The sequence below is a fragment of the Gigantopelta aegis genome, chromosome 14, assembly GCF_016097555.1.
Source record: "Gigantopelta aegis isolate Gae_Host chromosome 14, Gae_host_genome, whole genome shotgun sequence".
Lineage (NCBI taxonomy): Eukaryota > Metazoa > Mollusca > Gastropoda > Neomphalida > Peltospiridae > Gigantopelta > Gigantopelta aegis.
In genome coordinates this window covers 14,721,003-14,744,590 of record NC_054712.1, presented here as the reverse complement: position 1 = coordinate 14,744,590, position 23,588 = coordinate 14,721,003, and the positions used below count along the sequence as shown (strand labels likewise).

The window sequence follows — 23,588 nt, the reverse complement described above, 5'->3', positions numbered from 1 at the left end:
AACATGGCGTGCCGTTGCGTCAAATCAGGTAAAAATCTCACCTGGCCGATGAATTATTGATAATTGCACGCTGTTCAGGTAGCCTTGCAGGTGAAATCGTTAAAGCGAGGCTTATAATTGCACATAACCTACAGACAGCGCTTCACAATTTGGAATAATTACTTTAACCTCTTTGGGTTCCATGGAAGACGCCCATTTCTTCCCATGAAGCCCATTTCTTCCCATGAAGCCCATTGTGAGACCCGACCGTCCGCATAATCTCTTATCGTCGATTATGTGATCAATAAAACTCTAACTTCCGGTCTGGGCAATAATTCAAAGCGTGCGTAACGGTTTCGTTTATTCATCAAATAAACTCTTTATAACACCAACCACGTCCCTGGTTCCTCGTGCTAGGACCCATAAAGAATGCTTGACGTCACACATCTTAAAAACTTGTTGGAAATTCATTCTCGATTTGGACTGAAAAAGCGGAGGCAAATAGGCGACGCGTGTATTTGCGAGATTGGCTTCCGCGTTTTTGTCTCAACCCGCCCAATAGATATTCAACAAGAAACAGAAGAGATCAATTTAAACCGTAATTTGAACACATAATCAATGAACCATCAAATGTACATTGTTTTATAAGAGATCTGTCAGTTTTAATAATAATAATGATAATAATCATAATCATAATCATAATCATAACAATAATAATAATAATAATTTAAAAACAAACGGCATATTTTTAGTCCTTCAGTCGGTCGGTTTGTCGATGTATTTAATTATTTATTTATTTATTTATTTATATTTATTTATTAGTAGTTAGTTAGTTAGTTAGTTAGTTAGTTAGTTAGTTAGTGTTTTGTGTTCTTGTTTTTGAGGTGCGGGATGTAGCCACGTGGTATAGCACTCGCTTGATGCGCAGTCGGTTTGGGATCGATCCCCGTAGGTGGGCCCATTGGGCTACTTCTCGTTCCAGCCAGTGCATCACCACGACTGGTATATCAAAGGCCGTGCTATGTGCTATCATATCTATGGGATGGTGCATATAAAAGATCCATTGCTACTAATGGAAAAATGTAGCTATAAGTCAGAATTGTCAAATGTTTGACATTCAATAGCCGATGATTAATAAATCAATGTGTTCTAGTGGTGTCGTTAAACAAAACAAACAAACTTTAACTTTGTTGTGTTTTGGGGTGTTTGTTGGTTTGTTGGTTGGGTGGGTTTGTTTTTTGTTTGTTTTTTTGTTTTTGTTTATTTTTGTTGTTGTTGTTGTTGTTGTTGTTGGGTTTTTTGTTGTTTGGTTTCTATTTATATACGTATTTAATTATTTATCCTCCCGACATTGGCATTGACGTGAGCGGGACGTAGCCCAGTGGTAAAGCGCTCGCTTGATGCGCGGTCGATTTAGGATCGATCCCTGTCGGTGGCCCCATTGGGCTATTTCTCGTTCCAGCCAGTCCTCCACGACTGATGAAGCAAAGGTCGTGGTATGTACTATCTTGTCTGTGGGATGATGCATATAAAAAAATCCCTTACTGCTAATCTAAAAGAGTAGCCCATGAAGTGGCGACAGCGGGTTTCCTTTCTCTATATCTGTGTACTCCTTAACCATATGTCTGACGCCATATAACCGTAAATAAAATGTACTGAGTGCGTCGTTAAAGGGACATTCCCGAGTTTGCTGCATTGTAAGATGTTTCCGACTAATAAAATGTTTCTACATTAAACTTACATATTTAATATATTTTCTTGTTTAGAATATCAGTTTCTGTATATTCAATGTGTTTCTGGTCGTCTTAATATTTGTAAGAAGCCCAAACTGGATTTTGTCTTCAAATAATTTCGTACGTACGAAAAAACTATATTTTGGGAAATAAAATGAAATTTAACCAAGTACAAATATTAGAACGATCAGAAACACGTTTAATATACAGCCACTAATATTTTATGCAAAAAAAATATATTCGATATGTAATTACAATCGTTAAAAAGTCTCTGTTAGTCGATAACATCTTAAAAATTGCAGCAAACTCAGGAATGTCCCTTTAAATAAGACATTCCCTTCATTTCCTTGACATTGACAGCCGTCAAAGTTGAGCAAACCCAAATCGTTGTATAAACATGGTAAGCCGTATTTAATTGAAATCTTTAAGGGGACTAAAGAAGGTTTCAGCTGCAGCCAGACTTCCGTTTGTTCCATCCAACAAAATAAACACACATCCTGTTTTTTCCTGGGTTTTTTAAAACACCATCTTACCGTCTTAAATATAAAGTATTATACGAATAAATGAATTTGGTATGACCTTTTGCCCAATTATTTCAAATTTCGTTTGGCCGTTGAAAGAAATAACAAAATCGAACGTATGCAATTATTTTAGATAATACTCGATTTTGATATACTACAAAACATTGCGATGTCCAGCAAATACATTGGTTATAGACTTGATATGTGGGATAGTCGTCTTCCTTGTATAGTTTATTTCCTTTAAACCTTGCGGCTCATAGGCATAAAATATACAATGATACATAAACAGATATATATATATATATACATGAGAGAGTGTGCATTTGAAGGATGGACATTCCTTGTAAAGTTAACTCATTAACATGTAAAGATTTGGAAAAGAACAGAACTTTATTGCAGCCCAGCCCGTTACAGAACGGCATATGGTCACAAGGTCAATATCCAAATTCATCCAAATGTCTTTGGAGGGTTTTTTTTGTTTTTTTTGTTTTTGCATTATAAATGTACAGTTTGGGCTGTATTTTGCATATATAAACATAGTATTCTCCTATCAAACTTGGATTAGTACAGACTTGCCAGACAACATAGTATTTCGCCCATGACTGCTTTCTTGAACCTGAATTGGATAAACGTTCATCATTGACAGGTATACTAATTATTATATATGGGTGAAGAACCCTTCGTTAACGTTAATTGTTCATGAACATTGTCAGTAAAAGTCTTTCTTCTTTTTTTCCGTGTATGAGCCTGCCCCGCCCTCCGTCAAGAGACTTTTTTTTAATATCCCAGGTAAACCGACTTCAGTGAAGACGTGTTTTTCTTTCTTTTCAAGTAGCGTCTTCCATACAAGACAATAAGACTTCTATAAAAAGGATTTTGAAACCTAATTCTAGCGTTGATCGCACCCGACTTCCCTGACCGCAGAATAAGAGGATCAATTGGCGTCTTTTCTTGTGTGCAAATGAAGTTTAGTAAATGTCAAGACGGGACAGAATCAGAGTCGTTCGGAATAATCCGAATACTTCCGAACATTTTTTGCCGCAAGTGCCGAACATCGCCGAAGCGTCATTCCGGACTGAATCGACATCTGCCTGCATAATGGTAGAATTCTTTGTACAGAGGAATTGCATTACCTTAAACGTTTAGACATGAGCGAGAGCAGAAATCGATGGACGCGCGGAGGCCGTACTGCTGGTTCAAACAGCAGTAGCAGTGGATAGAAATCAAATTTTCTTAATTTGATATAAACAGTGTTTCTGCTGTGAGGCTCGTAGACGGACACACATCGGAACAAGTTGTTAACGGAACTAAGAGCCGGGCTCACTAAGACTGGGCGAAGAAAACCCACACACAACCCAGCGTAAGGTTAGGGATACATTCCTTGCGTTTAGCAGACGTGGAGGAGGAGTACCGCAACCGAAAGGCAGGCAGACGGTAAGTTCCATTTTGTTTGCGTGCGTTGGTGTATGGGTAATAGCAGGCCGGTGGAAATGTCACGCTCTTTATTGGCGAACTGTCGGCGGTAAGGCGTTAAGCCATCACGCACACGGACGGCAATGTTTCACTTGACGCGCGCGGTCGTAAAGATGCGACATGGGTTCTGACAAATAATGCAGTCACTGTGTGCTACATCTCTCTCTCTCTCTCTCTCTCTCTCTCTCTCTCTCTCTCTCTCTCTCTCTCTCTCTCTCTCTCTCTCTCTCTCTCTCTCTCTCTCTCGCTGCTGTTCACTCAAAGTCTCTGACAATAGTTTGTAGAAAGTATCTTCGTTATTTACAGCTTTTGTACACAACGACATGCTTAAAACCATCAGTTTTGGTAAATCTAAGGTGTCTGTACGTCTGTACTGTAGTAGTTCGAATTCCATCCTGTACATAACCATTATAGTATTAATACATTACCTAAAACGACATGCTTAAACCATCAGTTTTGGTAAATCTAAGATGTTTTTCACTGGCGTATGAAGCGAGGGGGGGGGGGGGGGGGCAGGGCATGTGCCCTCCCACTTTGTAGGTGCAGCGACGTTTTTATATGTTTATACATGTATTTATATGTATGTGTGTGTGCCCCCCCCCCCCCCCCCACACACACACACACTTTTTAACACATTCCTACGCCCTTGTTTTTTGTAGTTCAAATTCCATGTTGTACCTTGCCCGTATACATTATCTAAAACGACATGCTTAAAGCACCCGTTTTGGTCAATCTAAGGTGTTTGTAGTAGTTCAAATTCCATTTTGTACGAAACAGAAGATACGTACCGTACTTCGGAAAGTCGAGTCAGTGACTTTAAACTCCGATATCATGTCTCCAGAAGATTTCATGTCCGCAGGTATTAAGTGTTACAACGCTCGTGCATGTCGCAATCACATCAAAATGCAGTTAGACAATATGATCTCTAGATTTGTTAAATTAGTTTGACAGAGGCATGGACGGGATATTTAGATGAAGCAGACATTTCACAACATCTGTGTTTATTCTATAGCACTGTGGGACGGGGTGAAGTCTGTCATTTTGGTTTAATGCTGTCAAACTGTTTTTGCTGCTGCTGTGTATATGGTAATGCTGTCAAACTGTTTTTGCTGCTGCTGTGTATATGGTAATGCTGTCAAACTGTTTTTGCTGCTTCTGTGTATATGGTAATGCTGTCAAACTGTTTTTGCTGCTGCTGTGTATATGGTAATGCTGTCAAACTGTTTTTGCTGCTTCTGTGTATATGGTAATGCTGTCAAACAGTTTTTGCTGATTCTGTGTATATGGTAATGCTGTCAAACTGTTTTTGCTGCTGCTGTGTATATGGTAATGCTGTCAAACTGTTTTTGCTGCTGCTGTGTATATGGTAATGCTGTCAAACTGTTTTTGCTGCTGCTGTGTATATGGTAATGCTGTCAAACTGTTTTTGCTGCTTCTGTGTATATGGTAATGCTGTCAAACAGTTTTTGCTGATTCTGTGTATATGGTAATGCTGTCAAACAGTTTTTGCTGATTCTGTGTATATGGTAATGCTGTCAAACAGTTTTTGCTGATTCTGTGTATATGGTAATGCTGTCAAACTGGTTTTGCTGATTCTGTGTATATGGTAACTCTTAATGCAAAATGTCTCCGTAAATGGTACACATACTTTCTCTCACACATACTCTCTCTCTCTCTCTCTCTCTCTCTCTCTCTCTCTCTCTCTCTCTCTCTCTCTCTCTCACACACACACACACACACACATACACACACACACACACACACACACACATACAAACACGCGTACGTACGTACATACGTACCTACACACATACAAACGCGCGTGCGTACACACACACACATTCTGCTAGTAATATCTCTCCACTGTGGGAGAAAACCTTTCGCTTTATTCTCAAATTACTTACACTATTTTTAACACATTACAGTATATCAACTCCTGCATTCTTCGCCAGAATGTTCAACCAGTGTTCTTATGTTCTTTCTTTTCATTCATTCATTCAGTCAGTCAGTCATTCATTCATTCATTCATTCATTCATTCATTCATTGTTTCCTTCTTTCTTCTTCTTCCTTTTAATTCTCTTTCCTTTGTTTTTTCTTTTTTCTTTCTTGTCTCGTTCTTCTACTTGTCCCTTTCTTCCTTGTTTTCGTCATTGTTTCTTCTTAACAACATACAGGTATGTTATTTATTGACACATTAAGGGAAGCACAAAAGAGCGAATCCATTTAGCTAAGAGATCCTTAAGAGACTAGTGACGTACCCAAGTCATACATCACACACATCAGCGCTGGACTAATTCCACCTGAGTAGCTAGACGAGTATCTACGTTCATAATTCGACATGATGCTGGCGATGTAGAAATTATGTTGTATCAGAAGACAGACTTTATACCGGCCTTCGGTGCGCGGTCGGTTTGGGATCGATTCCCATCGGTGGCCCCATTGGGCTCTTACTCGTTCCAGCCAGTGCACCACGACTGGTATATCAAAGGCCGTGGTATGTGCTATCTTGTCTGTGGGATGGTGCATATAAAAGATACCTTGCTACTAATGGGAAACAAATGTAGCGGGCCTCCTCTCTAATACTATATGTCAAAATTACCAAATGTTTGACATCCAATAACCGATGTTTAATAAATTAATGTTCTTTAGTGGTGTCGTTAAACAACAAAAACTTTTAAACTTCATACCGGCCTCGGTGGTGTAGTGATTAAGCCATTGGACATAAGGCTGGTAGGTACAGGGTTCGTAGCCCGGTACCGGCTCCAACCCAGAGCGAGTTTTAAGTACTCGATGGGTAGATGTAAGACCACTACACCCTCTTCTCTCTCACTAACCACTAACAACTAACAACTAACCCACTGTCCTGGACAGGCAGCCCAGATAGCTGATGCGTGTGCCCATGACAGCGCGCTTGAACCCTAATTGGATATAAGTACGAAAATAAGTTGAAATGAATGAATAAACAGACTTCATATTTAATTTGTTTTACTCTCCGGTCACTCACACATTTATTCTCTTTTGTTTTCTCTTTTTTTTTCTTCTGTATTTATGGTTTTATTTACATTCTATTTCAGTTTCATTCATTGGCATGCTTACATCTTTTTAAGGATCAAGCACACTGTCCTGGGTACATATCTTAGCTAACTGGACTGTCAGGAGTTAATGGACCTTAAGCAGACCCCCATGGGTTTGCTGTCATTTTAACATGTTTTTCATTAATATAACCTCTTTAACTACTAAAAGTATACATTAATTACATGTTCTTCTTCAAAATATCGGTATCTGTGTACCCAATTTGTTTCTGGTTGTCTTATTATTTGTAGCTCATTTTACTTCCTAATGTATATTATTTTCGTACGTACGGAATTAGTAGTGTTGATAATCATAACAAACTTTAATTTTAAAAAGGCCCTACTAGTCGAAAACATCCTACAATGGCATGAAACTGACCTGGGGTTCTCTTTAACTTTACCCAGAGATTGAGGTTGGTGTTTGACAAGAGTTTGGAACCAGGACGAGCGTGCTTCAACTTGAACGTGTGATCTCGTTCCTTCGCCATAACCATACTTTAAAATGAAATATAAACTATTTTATTTATTTTTATTTACTTATTTATTTATTTCTCAAAAAAGACATTCATTTTTTATTTATTTATTTATTTATTTATGTTAGGTATTCAAAATATATAGAGAATAACTGGTTACTGTCTTAAGATATCGGCTTTATCCTGCTTAGGTTAGAATGGTTAATTAAATGCTGGGAGACTGTTGGTTGATATTCGTCATTCGACCTGAGCAGGATAAAGTCGATAATCTTAAAACAGACACCAGTTATTTTATTTATCCTGCAATTCACTTAAAACAAAAAAATTAATGAAAGGAATTGTTTTAAATCACAAATTTATGGTTTTCCGGATTAGTATGCCCAAACGTGTTGAATGCCCTGTCGCCTTCTATATTTATACACCAAAACAAAATAGTTCTTAAACAACAATGTATTTATTATTTTTGAAAGAAAAATTGTCTTTAAAACGGTTTATAAAAATCGAAACAATCAACTGGAAATAAAAGAATAAGTGCCTTTGAACAATACAACATTCCTTAGTTGATCATAGTTAGTGTAAAACTAGTTCCGTTCCAAAAGGCTAGATTTTTGGTCGATGACCGAAAATATAGAAATTTATCTAGTCATCATATCTTGACAATTTACACTGGGTGATTTCATGATAAAAAGTTGTTCATTATTAATTTTTCTTATCATTCCTTTTTAGTTCATTTAAATTATTATTTTGGGTTTGTATCTTTTCTTATTTTATATTACTTTTATTGTGAACTTGCTGTTATAATATTATTTTTATTATTATTTAAACCTAAACATAGGTCTTTTGTTTCAAACAATGCATTTCTTTCGTTCGTAAACAGTTTGGTGGAAAACAATAATAATCTGGTTGAAAACACATTGCCAACCTTGAATACTGAGGTAGTGGTTTTCATAAAAAAAAAATAACTTCCTCATTTCAATAAACAGAACAGAAGAGAAGAAAACAGCCAGAACCCATTTAAAATCGATATTCTCGGCATAACAAAGAACACTGCAGGTGAGTTGTCAGTAAAGCAAAAGCTAAAATACAACATCGTTAATGAATCAATATTAATAATCGCGGCACTGGTGTACTAATTATAGGTCTGTTCTAGGGGTTCTACACAAGCGTTTTCCAGTACTCTCCACCTAGACGATAATATTATATAATTTGTCTGGTTTCTCCCTTGCCCCTTGCTTTTTCCTCCCCCCCCCCCCCGTGATAATTTGGGGGTAATTCTAGATCTTATTCTGCGTCTGTTTCTTGCTGCTGTTTGAAAAGAGTAACCTATGTTACAGCAGCTGGTTTCCTTTCTCACTGTCTACACTACGTTGAATTAATAACTGCACGTGGAATGAAGCAATTTAAAAGTAATTTCAAAATGTGCTGAAATTTCGTTTCTCTTTGTTTTTCTCACTTTGTCTTGTTCTCTTAATAACACACACACACACACACACACACGAACGCGCGCGCGCACGCACACACACACACACACACACACACACACACTAGTATATGAAGACATGGAGAATAATGGTTGAAACAAAAACCTTTTTAGCAATGTTTCTTTAAAATTCATGTCTTGATTGTACACAATTTCTACAGTAGTATCGATCATCAGAAGGCATATATATATATATATATATATATACATACTAGTATACCTTAGTTCCGCGTAACAAAACGAAACAGCTGTCGAACAGTCTGCCATAATTATCTGGCAACAAAGTCATCTCGAACTTTTTCCACGTAATCCCGAAGATTGCCACAAAACACCCACATAGCAGAAGTTTTTATTTTATTTTTTATTGTGGGTTGGAGCTATCTCTAACTGATTGTTGAGTATGTCTTAACATACAGTCCCTGGCGTGACAGGTTTTCAATCCAACACACAGGTGCTAAAATCAGATTTCGTGATTTACTCGGGCTCAACTATTTCCATCACAACAGTGATAACTAAATTTTTTTTAAAGAAACATAAAATGAAAAATAGAACATTATTTTAAAGCTCGTCTCACACCCTTTTTTGATACTTTTTTATATGTCTTTCTGTCTTTCTTTCTCTAATTGATTTTCTTTCCGTGTTCGTTCTTTTTAATCTTTATTTCTTTTTTTTTCTCCCTTGTTTTTTTTGTTTGTTTGTTTGTTTGGGTTTGTTTGGGGGGGGGGGGGGGGTCAAAACGTTTCTTAACCAATTAGTATATCATTCGTTCTTTCATTCATTGTTTTAATTTTTAATACATGTATTCAATTATTTTTCTCTTTAATTGGCGGCTGTATAAAAATGTTATATAACAGTATGCAACAGAGTCACGAAATTGATTTTCCTAGGCCGGAGGATTTGCTGAATTTGGTTTTCTAACACATTTAGCAAACATTTTTTTTTATTCAATATCTTATGTATTATGAAACAGAAAATTGTCCTGACAGTATTCTGTTATGAAACGTCCGTAATTTGGTTATTGATCACACCCGTGTGTTGTGTTAGAACCGCCCTGGGTAAGATTAGTCCTGCCCTGGGTAATATTACCACCGCCCTGGGTGTATAAATATTGATAACTGTTTACCGTGAGACGCCAGAGTAGCTCGAGTGTCAATTGATCACGTGATCACAGGGTTGCATGTCTAACAGTAGTTCACGTTGCAGATACTATTTGTTGCAATAATACACCTGAGTTTCTGACGCTGTACTGTAAAATGAAAATATCATTTATTGATTTACACGTGTTTAGTGATTGAAGTATCGGGTGGATTGCACTCATATGTTGTATGTATATATGTATGTATGAATATCTATATATTGTATGTATGTCGAGGTTGACTGTTACATACATAGATATTAACGCACTGGCGCAGGGGATAATTAAATCCTTTCTGGCCTCACAAATTGTCCCATGCCGTTGCTGGGACTCGAACCTATGGCACCGAATCGCCCGCAGCTTGTAGACTTTGCCACGATACCTTTTGAGCTATTACGGCATCCATGTATGTATGTATGTATGTATGTATGTATGTATGTATGTATTAGTGATTTCCCTAGAAATTTGGCAAGGCATGGTAGACCAAACACTTTTGGGCCATTTTCACCATGTTCGGGGCAATTGTTTTTCATTAAAAATACACAAAAATTAGTTGAAATAAACATTAATGTAATTTATATGTTTGCTTTAATAAATGAATGGCAAGATATATAAAAGGCATATTCCATTCATTACTAATACCTTTTTGGGTGTTTTATAAAGTCAGTTTTAGAATTAATTATTGAAAAAGGCTTGTTTAATCTCAGGGCAGCATGGCGCTGAATGGGGCAAGATGGTGCTAGACTATTAAGGCATGGTGCTGCACCATGCTAAAACAAGCTAGGGAAAACACTATATATGTATTGTATGTATACTCAACAACGAAAGTTTAGCTAATGTTAAACGAAATGGCATAGCATTTATAAATTAACCTATTTTTACTAATTAGTATTCACATCTGAAATGTTTACCATTTACAAACAACATAAACTCATCAACCTTTGCCTTAACACAACAGGAGGACCTGGTTTTCTTTTAAGTTTATTCAACCATGGCAAATTTAGACGTCATAAAAGATATTTGCTAAACTTTCGTTGTGGAGTATATGTCTGTATGTATGTCTGTATATCTGTATGTATGTATGTATGTATGTATGTCTATATGTATGTAAATATGTATGTATGTATGTATGTGCGTGTATATATGTATGTATGTATATGTATACAGGGGCGCATGCGCACAATAAACACACATTAGACTGCTGCCATTGTGAAATGTGTCTGACTGTAGTGGTGGGTGCTGGGGAATAATTTAAAACCTCGCTCCAAGCAAATTTTCTTTTTTTTAATTCAGTTGAATTTATTGCTCAATGCCAAACGATCTGGTGTCAGCAAACAGAGATAAGAATCATAGAAGATCAATGTATTTTTCAGGAGAGCATGACCTAACCACCCTATACATTTCGCTCGTCGTAATCTACATCCACTACGCAATTTTCAGCACATGCGCTTTTTAACAACTAAAGTTACATATTAGTTCCATTTGGAGTATCATGGTCAAAGTTAAAGTTTGTTTTGTTTAACGACACCACTAGAGCACATTGATTAATCAATCATAGCCTATTGGATATGAAACATTTGGTAATTGATTGAAACCATATTTTATTGCGCAAAGAATGAAAGAATCGGGTACAAGTTTGACAACTGGCGAGGCCCTCTTCATTTGGTAATGAAATAATCAGTCAAACTACTTGCCCGGTTATATTTCCGGATTTTGGTCAACCAAATGAGAAGATAACTGTGATCTGAGGTCAGCTTAATTTTGCCATTTTGTATTACGCTATTGTGTGTTTGCACAAAGCACGCCACAAAATAGCTACCCAGCTATGAGCGCACAGTCGTAATAATTTAGCTGATAGCGTTCACGATTGTATTTGTTACCGTAACGCTACCTTGCCACAGACGGCGGTCAATAACTGGACACGGGTCGAGATTCCTCTCTGATACGCTCCTCTCCCCAGGGGCAAACTTTAAATGGTTTCCGACACTGGGAACCGTGACATTTCCCAGCCCGTGTCCCGTAAAGTTCTGCAATCTGTCGGACATCACGTCGCAAGAAGAGAAACATTTGTCCGGTTCATGTTTTAAGTTTCGCTTTTAATATCAAAATGTGCATGAAAAACGGCGGTGGTTTGGTATTTGGCAGAGGTAGGGTAGGAAATTTACCTAACTAAAGTAATGTCGATAACAAATGGTTGGGTTTTTGGGTTGTTGTTTTGGTTTTGGGTTTTTTTGTTGTTGTTGTTGTTTGTTTGTTTTTTTTTTTGTTTTGTTTTTTTTTGTGTTTTTTTGGGGGGGGGGTTCGGTGGTATGGTTAAGCTATCGGACATAAGGCTGGTAGCTACAGGGTTCGCAACCCGGTACCTGCTGCCGTTCAGCGAGTTTTAACGACTCAATGGGTAGGTGTGAGATCACTACACCCTCTTCTCTCTAACTAACCACTAACAACTAGCCTACTGTCCCGGACAGCCCAGATAGCTGAGGTGTCCCCATTACAGCGTCCTTGAATCTTAATTGGATAAAAGCACGAAAATAAGTTGAAATGAAAGAAATGGGTTGGGGTTTTGTTTTGGGGGGTTTGTTGAGTGTTGTTTTTTTTCTGGGGAGGGGTGTGGGTGGTGGGTGGTGGGTAAAATCAAAACAGAGAAAGATAGTCTTCACCAGCTAAAGAAAAAAAAAAGAGGTTTTTTTTTTAGTATAGTGCAAGTGTCCTCTGTCCGCTATTGGCACAGCTCTAGGGCGTTATTTGTGAGTCTACAATAATGACCCACTGACTCAGAAGAAAGGAATATATGTTTAATAAGACGCAGAGCATTTATTTATTACGACAACGTGGTTCAGTGTCGAGAAACAATGGAAAGAAATGTTTGTTAACGACTCGTTGCTCGTTATTTATTAAGCGGTTATGCAGTTCAGGTGTAACACACAGTCAGTGTGACACAGTGTCAGTGTAACACACGGTCAGTGTGACACACGGTCCACGGTCCAAGTACAACTGCATGTAGCCACTGTACAAACTCAGAAAAACAGAAAAACAGACAGACAGACAGACAGACACACAGATAGTTTATTAAAGTCTCACCTGATTACAACAGAATAAAATGTAGCATATAAATACAAGCAATATAAATGATAAAATTGTAATGGAAAGAAAGACATGTTTTATTTAACGACGCACTCAACACATTTTATTTACGGTTATATGGCGTCAGACATATGGTTAAGGACCACACAGATTTTGAGAGGAAACCCGCTGTCGCCACTACATGGGCTACTCTTTCCGATCAGCAGCAAGGGATCTTTTATTTGCGCTTCCCACAGGCAGGATAGCACAAACCATGGCCTTTGTTGAACCAGTTATGGATCACTGGTCGGTGCAAGTGGTTTACACCTACCCATTGAGCCTTGCGGAGCATTCACTCAGGGTTTGGAGTCGGTATCTGGATTAAAAATCCCATGCCTCGACTGGGATCCGAACCCAGTACCTACCAGCCTGTAGACCGATGGCCTAACCACGACGCCACCAAAGCCGGTAAATTGTAATGAGCCACTCTATACTGAGTTAGGGGCGGGACGTAGCCCAGTGGTAAAGTGCCCGCCTGATAATGCGCGGTCGGTCTAGGATCGATCCCCGTCGGTGGGCCCATTGAGCTATTTATCGTTCTAGCCAGTGCACCACGACTGGTATATCAAAGGCTGTGGTATGTGCTAGCCTGTCTGTGGGATGGTGCATATAAAAGATCCCTTGCTACTAATGGAAAATGCAGCGAGTTTCCTCTATGACTTGTGTCAAAATTACCACATTCAGATCACTTAGAAGTAGATTTTTGGGGCTTCCTTCACCATGAAAACATTGTGTTAGACACCTTAAATTGTCCTTTTAAAAATTAATAACAGTGGTGATTAATTTACAAATTTTTCCATAATGCAACATACATGTACATTATATTTAAATTACTAACCAGTAATAGCTTGTTTGGCTTCATTGACCTCGGACATTTGGGGTTAGATGTTTTCATTGATTTAATTGGATGTTTTTGCATCAAGTTATGAATAAAACCGGAAATAGAAAGATGTAATTGCAGTGAATAAGTTTCATATTACCCAGAATGCAACAGATTAGGGTCACTTAAAAAAAACAGTTTTTGCTACCTTGATCCTGAAACCGGAGGCTTAGACACCTTGATTGCCTTGATTGGATGATTTTTTTGTTATCAAGTTATCAAATTAACAAAAGTTAGCATATTTGATCTACTTTCCCATAATCATGTATATTTTTAATACGATGTTCGATTCAGGGATTTATTTCTTTAAATGAATACAGGTACAATGCTTTCTGTTTTATATTGTTTTGGGTCAGGCCACTATTTGACTTGCCTATTAGATCCACAATATAATTTAATATCCGCCATTTTTGATTTGACCCATTTTTACATCGTTCCCATTGATTAATTTTGGTAGTATTTTGGTATGTTATCTTGGATACTTAGAACTACTTAAATCTGTTCAAAAACGTTTTGTTGCAAAAAAAAAAAAAAAATTTGGGGGGGGGGGGATCACCTCCTAAAATCAGCCGGACTGACAGGCGTACAGAGCAAATACCGTGATTTGTTTGCTATACTATGGATTCCAGTGGATTTCAGTGGGTTCCTTTGTCATTCCACTAATGTTTTTTATGACTTGGACATTCATATCTCTAATCGGAGATGAAAACTGATATTACGACTCTGGGTCTGTCTCCCCCCCCCCCACCCCACCCCACCCCACCCCACCCCCTCTCTCGTCGCTTGATGTGCGGTCGGTCTAGGATCGATCCCCGTTGGTGGACCCATTTGGCTATTTCTCGTACTATCCTGTCTGTGGGATGGTGCATATAAAATATCTCTTGCTGCTAATCGAAAAGAGTAGTCCATGAAGTGAGTGTTCTCTCTCAATATATGTGTTGTCCTTAACCATATGTCTGACGCCATATAACCGTAAATAAAATGCGTTGAGTGCGTCGTTAAATAAACATTTCCTTCCTTCCTTTCTCTCTCTCTCTCTCTCTCTCTCTCTCTCTCTCTCTCTCTCTCTCTCTCTCTCTCTCTCTCTCTCTCTCTCTCTCTCTCTCTCTCTCTCTCAGCTGCTACGTTTAAAGACGACGACTTGCCCGCTGTACTGTGACTGCTAGAAGTAACCAGTGGGATGGGGTTTTTTGTGATGTCCAGTATCAGTGTTCACCAGGCTCCGAGAGCACGAGTTTCCGGAAATTACTCTGCCTGCCGCTCTCTGATTTACAATTCACAGCCCTGACCCTCGTGTCGATCAGGCCAAGCGGAATTGTTCCAAGTCAATTGGATCTCTCTACATTGGTTTGTCGTTCTCGTAATGCCCACCAATGTCAAATAGCGCATCTCTGGCTGTGTCGTCTTCACGTTCGTTGAGGTAGCCAGTAGTTAAAGAGTTGCGTTCACATTTTAAGTGGGTTATTGAAAGAAAATTAAAATCTGTTTTGTTTAACGACACCAGTAGAGCAAATTTGTTTATTAATCATCAGCTATTTGATGTCAAACATTTGGTAATTTTTGACTCGTAGTCTTCAGAGGAAACTCATTACAACTGTCCATTAGCAGCAAGGAATTTTGTATATGCACTTTCAAACAGACAGGACAGCACATACCACGGCATTTGGTATACCAGTGAGGGGCACTGGTTAGGAAGGGAAAAACCTAGTCAGAGGATGGGTCCACTGAGTTGGTTTGATCCTACGACGCAACCACCTATCAATCAAGATCCCGCCCATGCATTATGGGGTGGGTGGGGGTGGGGGGGGGGTGACAGTTCACAAAACGAATAGGCGGTACAGTGTTTGATATTCATACGCAACCGTTTAACGACACCTGTCCCCCCCCCCCCCCCCCCCCTGTTTTATTTATCTCAAGCTTTATTTCCATTGCACTGGTATTCAGGGACGCTGGAAATAATTGGGAGTGAGGGAAGCTACCGAGGCGGCGATGGAGCGGTGTTTGTTTTGTTCTTGAAAGTCTTTGGGGGACATTTTAGATTTAAACATAATTTAATACTGGCATGGACTCGAATAGCCCTGGTATGTAACTAAATGCATAAAAATATTGGCAATGACTGCACAATATAATGTCACATAAGCGTACGAGACGGGGAGGGGGTAGGGGTAACCCCCTCCCCCAAGTCCTGGAAAAAATCTTCAAATTGGGGCAAAAGCAATGGAGACATTCGGTCAAAATGAGCTGGCCTGGACTCTTTTCACCATGTATTTTCATCATTTTACCTGCAATATTTTAAAATGCGCAGCGATTTAGAACCCTGTATTGCTGTTTGGCAGTAATGCTAATATGAATAAACGGCGTAATCTAGATTCGGGAATTATTTTTTAATTCGGGCAAAAATCATCCTGCCCCGTAACAAAATAGGAGCCCGTACGCCAATAAATATATAAAATATTTTAAAGGGACATACCCTAGTTTTTAAACACTAAGGCATATTTTTTACTATTAGAGCCGTTTTTGATAACTGAAATCATACTTTACTTAGATTTTATTGTTTAGTTTATCCATTTCTATACATTCGAAGTGTTTTTGGTCATCCTGGGTTTTTTTTATATCACAAAATGCATTTCTCACATTTTTAAAAACGCACGTGTGTTTGAGAAATAACAGTTATGGAGTCAAGTTTTAGTCATATTTTTAGAAGATGTTTCAACCTTTCAAAGTTACAGACTCATGTTTCACTCACTTGTAACTTTATCCAAATGTGTTACAGGTTTGTAGATTAACTAAACTTAGTGTTAATTTTCACGGGTTGAAACTAGGGTCTGTCCCTTTAACTAAACTTAGTGTTAATTTTCACGGGTTGAAACTAGGGTCTGTCCCTTTAACTAAACTTAGTGTTAATTTTCACGGGTTGAAACTAGGGTCTGTCCCTTTAAATAAATGAATGTCATATGTTATACCGATCATTCATTTATTTATTCGTTCTGTCATTCATTTCGATATATCTGATTTTTTTATTTATTATTCCAACGCATACATATAAGGAATTAAACGCTGGTCATAACCCTATCGTACATTAACGTACACAAATATATCCAACAGTGGGGATAAAAGATCAAAGTTATTGTAAAGGTCACCAGGGTTACCGTCACGTGCTCTGTAATAATTTGTCATGAGGATTCGGAGACGAGTGTGACGTACTTGGAATATTTCAGATCATTGAAATAAAATTAATCAAGTTTTATGACAGTATTTTTTTCTTCTGTTGGGAATATTTGAAACCCTGTGATTTATTAGCAGTCTAGGTCTTACTCCATCTGTAACCATAAATATCGTCATCAGGGGTCAAACGGCATCAGTCACTGTCAGCAAGTCACAGAATGTACTGGCACTTTTTGTTGGATGAAAATTAATACGTAAATGTCCGAAACTTGGCGTGTTCCACGGATGGTCTCGAAGATTCCGTATTTGCTTCTTCGGAATATTTCGGCCGTTTACCGATTTTCTAGTACTGTACCTAATCTTGAATGTATAAAGTATAATATAGTGTCATTGTATATGTGCATGGAAAGTCTCGATTTTAAGTATTGCACATGGGACTAGGCCAGTGCAAAAGCATCTGAATGTTAGTGTGCGATGGCTACATTCAAAGATCATATAACTTACAGAACGTAAAAGGGTATTTATCAGTTATATACTGTAAAATGTGTGCTCCTCAAAATTTACTACAGTTCGCATAATACTGTATCTTTTACCATGTACAAAATCTGACATGTCTAGGGCTCCACTTTGATGGTGTCACATTCATGCAATTTGTATCGCGTTGCCATGGTGTTAAAGTATCAGACTCTTGAGCCTAGATTCTAAAAGCTTTATAAACACTGGTCCCAGTATTGCCTAGACGTTACTAACCATCGTGCCAGTGTGTGGAGAATGGTGGGTGAGTGATACAAGGAACATGGGCTCTATGGTGGTGAGTCAGTAATGGTTTGGGGAGAGATCAACAGGGCTGCAAAATACCGACCTCCATGTCCAGAGGAACCATGTCAGGTGTCCGTTATACGGAAGAAATACTGGATCTTTACGTTCAGCCACACGCAGGTGCTATAGATCCTGGTTTCATCCTCGTGCACCATGGTACACGTCCAGACCGTGCTAGGGTCGTTGATGATCTTCGTGTACCACAATGCATGTTCATATCATGCTAGGGTCGTGGATGATGATCGTGGACCACAATACACGTCCAGATCGTGCTAGGGTCACTGATGATCCTCGTGGACCATGATACACTTCCAGACCGTGCTAGGGTCGTTGATGTTCCTTATGGACCACATAAAACACGTGAAGATCGTGCTAGGGTCGTTAATGACTATCTGTCCATCTTCAAGAACAAGCCGTAGTTTTAATGACGTGCCTGAACCGCCATGTAGACATACAGTCAGACAGAGACACAGAGACAGACAGATAGAGACAAACAGAGACAGACATACATATATATATATATATATATATATATATATATATATAGAGAGAGAGAGAGAGAGAGAGAGAGAGAGAGAGAGAGAGAGAGAGAGAGAGAGAGAGAGAGAGAGAGAGAGACCATTCTAAAATAATCTATGTTTATACTTGTACTGCATAAAATAATTATTTAGCGGGGATAACTGTCGCATAAAATACTGATAACAATGTAAAGCCATACATTTATGTCATTATTTGCCTGTGTAAATTACTCCAAATAGATCGTAATAACTGACGTAATGTGCCGAAGTCAACGAGCCGCTAATTCCGTAAGCATTTACATTAAATCCGATTTCCTAATCGATAATCTTCGTTTCATTCCGTAAGAATATCTTTCAGCCTGGTTCATAAGGCCTAAAATAAACCATTTTAATGATGAAAATGTTAAGCAGCATTTTAATGGTAATATGCATTTCAGTCTACAGTACAAGTAAGTATACCAGTGTCGATCCAGACAGGCAGACCAATATTTTCATTTGAGTCTCACCATACATAAACAAAATCAATAAATATACAAAATGTATCATAAAAATATATATGTGTTCCTCTTTATAGTTACAAGGAGACTATGTACATTGACATAAAGAGAAATTCCAGGCAGATATATTTAATTTTATATTTATAATACATCTTCAGTACTGTTTCCTTCGAAATGACCATCAAGTCTCCGAACTGAACTATGCTAGTCACAACAAGTTAAGGACCAGTATCAAATTTTATCTGACTTTTTCAAATATTAAACAAAAAATCAGGGGCGGTGATAGGTAATGAAAAGCAGGTTACAGACTTGAATAAAGCATTTCAGATGTAATGTAAACGAGCTTGTTTGGTTGTCGGTAGAAAGCGTATGTAAAGTAAACGAGCTTGTTTGGTTGCCGGTAGAAAGCGTATGTAAAGTAAACGAGTGTGTTTGGTTGCCGGTAGAAAGCGTATGTAAAGTAAACGAGCTTGTTTGGTTGTCGGTAGAAAGCGTATATAAAGTAAACGAGCTTGTTTGGTTGCCGGTAGAAAGCGTATGTAAAGTAAACGAGCTTGTTTGGTTGCCGGTAGAAAGCGTATGTAAAGTAAACGAGTGTGTTTGGTTGCCGGTAGAAAGCGTATGTAAAGTAAACGAGCTTGTTTGGTTGTCGGTAGAAAGCGTATGTAAAGTAAATGAGCTTGTTTGGTTGCCGGTAGAAAGCGTATGTAAAGTAAACGAGTGTGTTTGGTTGTCGGTAGAAAGCGTATGTAAAGTAAACGAGCTTGTTTGGTTGCCGGTAGAAAGCGTATGTAAAGTAAACGAGCTTGTTTGGTTGCCGGTAGAAAGCGTATGTAAAGTAAACGAGTGTGTTTGGTTGCCGGTAGAAAGCGTATGTAAAGTAAACGAGCTTGTTTGGTTGTCGGTAGAAAGCGTATGTAAAGTAAACGAGTGTGTTTGGTTGTCGGTAGAAAGCGTATGTAAAGTAAACGAGTGTGTTTGGTTGCCGGTAGAAAGCGTATGTAAAGTAAACGAGCTTGTTTGGTTGCCGGTAGAAAGCGTATGTAAAGTAAACGAGCTTGTTTGGTTGCCGGTAGAAAGCGTATGTAAAGTAAACGAGCTTGTTTGGTTGCCGGTAGAAAGCGTATGTAAAGTAAACGAGTGTGTTTGGTTGCCGGTAGAAAGCGTATGTAAAGTAAACGAGTGTGTTTGGTTGTCGGTAGAAAGCGTATGTAAAGTAAACGAGCTTGTTTGGTTGCCGGTAGAAAGCGTATGTAAAGTAAACGAGCTTGTTTGGTTGCCGGTAGAAAGCGTATGTAAAGTAAACGAGTGTGTTTGGTTGCCGGTAGAAAGCGTATGTAAAGTAAACGAGCTTGTTTGGTTGTCGGTAGAAAGCGTATGTAAAGTAAACGAGTGTGTTTGGTTGTCGGTAGAAAGCGTATGTAAAGTAAACGAGTGTGTTTGGTTGCCGGTAGAAAGCGTATGTAAAGTAAACGAGTGTGTTTGGTTGCCGGTAGAAAGCGTATGTAAAGTAAACGAGCTTGTTTGGTTGCCGGTAGAAAGCGTATGTAAAGTAAACGAGCTTGTTTGGTTGCCGGTAGAAAGCGTATGTAAAGTAAACGAGTGTGTTTGGTTGCCGGTAGAAAGCGTATGTAAAGTAAACGAGTGTGTTTGGTTGCCGGTAGAAAGCGTATGTAAAGTAAACGAGCTTGTTTGGTTGCCGGTAGAAAGCGTATGTAAAGTAAACGAGCTTGTTTGGTTGCCGGTAGAAAGCGTATGTAAAGTAAACGAGCTTGTTTGGTTGCCGGTAGAAAGCGTATGTAAAGTAAACGAGCTTGTTTGGTTGTTGGTAGAAAGCGTATGTAAAGTAAACGAGCTTGTTTGGTTGCCGGTAGAAAGCGTATGTAAAGTAAACGAGCTTGTTTGGTTGCCGGTAGAAAGCGTATGTAAAGTAAACGAGTGTGTTTGGTTGCCGGTAGAAAGCGTATGGAAAGTAAACGAGCTTGTTTGGTTGCCGGTAAAAAGCGTATGGAAAGTAAACGAGCGTGTTTGGTTGCCGGTAGAAAACGTATAGAAAGTAAACGAGCTTGTTTGGTTGCCGGTAGAAAGCGTATGGAAAGTAAACGAGCTTGTTTGGTTGCCGGTAGAAAGCGTATGGAAAGGAAGGAAATGGACACGTTTTATTTAGCGACGCACTCAACACATATCATTTACGGTTATATGGCGTCGGAAAAGCGTATGGCAAGTGCATAGAAATGCCTGAAAACTGCATGGTGCATGTGAAACTCCTTTTCTGTGTTAATACTTTTCATGTTTGATAAGAGTTGGGAAGGTATACATTTCTTTGCAATCTGGGTTTGGATTACCATGCTACCAAAATGTAAACTGAGCATTCTGGAATGCTGTCGATCCCTGCCATGTCTGAATGATGGCGTATCCAAGAGACAAGTAACGAGATGCCTGCAAGTGAGCCATTCCGCCATTTATTAACTGTTTCCATACCACTGTCTCAGACGCAGTGTCCTTAACTTGTTGTGATTAGTATAACTAAAACCGGATATAGGGTCGAAGTTACAAAGCCTGTTTTCCTTAAACATTGGTTTTTGCATTGTAAATGTTAATAAAGTTTGTTTTGTTTAACGACACCTCTAGAGCACATTGATCTATTAATCATCAGCTGTCAAACATTTGCTTATTTTGACGCATAGTCTTAGAGAGGAAACCCGAAGTAAAAGAACAAAATAAAGCAACGGGCAGAGATAGGTATGTTATTATTTTCCCCCTTAAAACAACACAAGTAAGTCTAGCGACGGGACGTATCATTGCGCGGTTTGTTGGCTCTAAATATTGATGAATGTGTTTGTCGGTCGATATATTTTGACAGATTAGCACGAGGAGGAATCAAACAAATATAGACCACACACAAACAATACTCTCTCATCTCCCTCAATATAATTATTTTTACCCACTGACTTACGACAATCTCACGGCGCGTGCTCCTTTCTCAGTTCACACAGATTAATACGCGACGGTGCACGGCCGGATCAATACGCGGTAAGTGCCACAAACTGTTGTCGTGAACGACCAACCTTGTCTACAATGGATTTGACACAGAGAAAGATCTCTCTGCGTTGATTGATGACTCGGGGAAAAAGGTTTCTTTAATAACCAGTCTACTTTTACGCGATTCTGTTAACGCTATTAATTAGCCTGATGGATAATCAAGCGAGAAATAGTTCAGTAACAGTTTCCTTTCCACGAGCTGGTATCAGAGACAGACTCAAATGCCTAGGGGAGAATAATGATTAAATGGTAGAGGATTGAGGGGTTTGTTGGAGTTTGGGGTTTTTAGGGGGTTGGGGTGTAATCTCAATTTTTACCAAAATAAAAACAAAATATTTATTCGAAACTGATGACAGGGGCGGGAGGGGGGGATGCACCATAATTATTATTTGATATCTGGTTTGTCTATCGCATGTTTTCCTCTATAGATGTATGCATGATTTACATAACATTTTAGGGTGGTGGTTGCACAAGCCAAATTACTCTCCCATCCTTCACACACACACACACACACACACACACACACACACACACACACACACACACACACACACACTCACACACACGTGTGATCAATATTCTGGAACAGCTCTTAAAATAAAGTTCTATAACTTAAATAAAATTATTCTTTTCTTTTTATTTTATTTTATTTTTTCTTCTTTTTTTTCTTGTTTTTTTAAAAAAATTATTTTGTTGGTTGGATTGATGAATGAATGGACGGATGAATGGATAACATATTAACCTGCCTATATCCAATTAAGGTTCAAGCACCCTTTTTGTTGGAATGGGAAAATGTATAAGGATGGGTGGATGATTTGTTTTGGTTAGCTGTTGGTGAATCGTCTGTCCTTAACGAAGAATTAATTCAGTTAAAAATAAAAGGGAATATATTCTGTGTAACTGCCATGTGTTAAATCCGGACTAATAATGGGCAATCCTTGTTTAAGACGCGGTGCATTAGGGAACCCCATAAAAACAAATCTTGCCTAAGCCAGGGTAAGCTAATTACAGATTTGGGACAACCATTCCCCCCGCGATCCCGTGCACGCGACTCACCAAGAGTGTATCTCTTCTGCCCGGCCGATGTGGTAATATGTTATTACAACTTATCGATCCATCGTGCTGTATGGCGCGCGGCGATATATCTCTGGAACCGCAGAGTTAATCACAAACATGGCCGACAAGGCAGACGACATCCCTGTTATTTTGGCGCGTTTCGTGCCCAACCAGTAGGGCCATTTATAAAAGCTTGTTCGAAGCTTGAAAGACTTGGGGAAACAGAAGTTGATTTGTGGGAGAAAACCGTTAGAGATTTCCATTTCGGTTAATGACACACAAACAGGTTTATATACGAAACTGGGAGTTTAGATAGCTTTACGCCAATGTAGCAGTTTATGTACAATTACGGTAGATTTATTTGAAAACTAACAGTCATTCTGGATTTGTACGAAACAAATTTATGAGAAATTAAGTTTTGGAAGATTTATTTTTAAAATTAAAGCCATTGACAGATTTAAATGAAGATGTTAATTTTATAATATTATGCTTCTTTAAGAGTTTCCCTTAAAGAAAAGAAACAACGGGGGGGGGGGGGGGGGGGGCAAGGCAAAGAACCACAAAACCTCCCACTAATCTACCTATTTTGGTCACCATCAAATGATTTCCTTTGGTGTCCTGT

General features: G+C 38.7%; 1 protein-coding gene across 1 annotated transcript in view; it reads left to right on the top strand.

The window, feature by feature from the left end:
• Positions 1-3,386: 3,386 nt before the first annotated feature.
• Positions 3,387-23,588, top strand: part of LOC121389489 — a 140,600-nt gene continuing 120,398 nt past the window's right edge. Inside the window, exon 1 of the mRNA XM_041521141.1 lies at positions 3,387-3,667. The gene's annotated coding sequence lies outside the window, so the exon portion shown is untranslated. The remainder of the gene's footprint in view (positions 3,668-23,588) is intronic.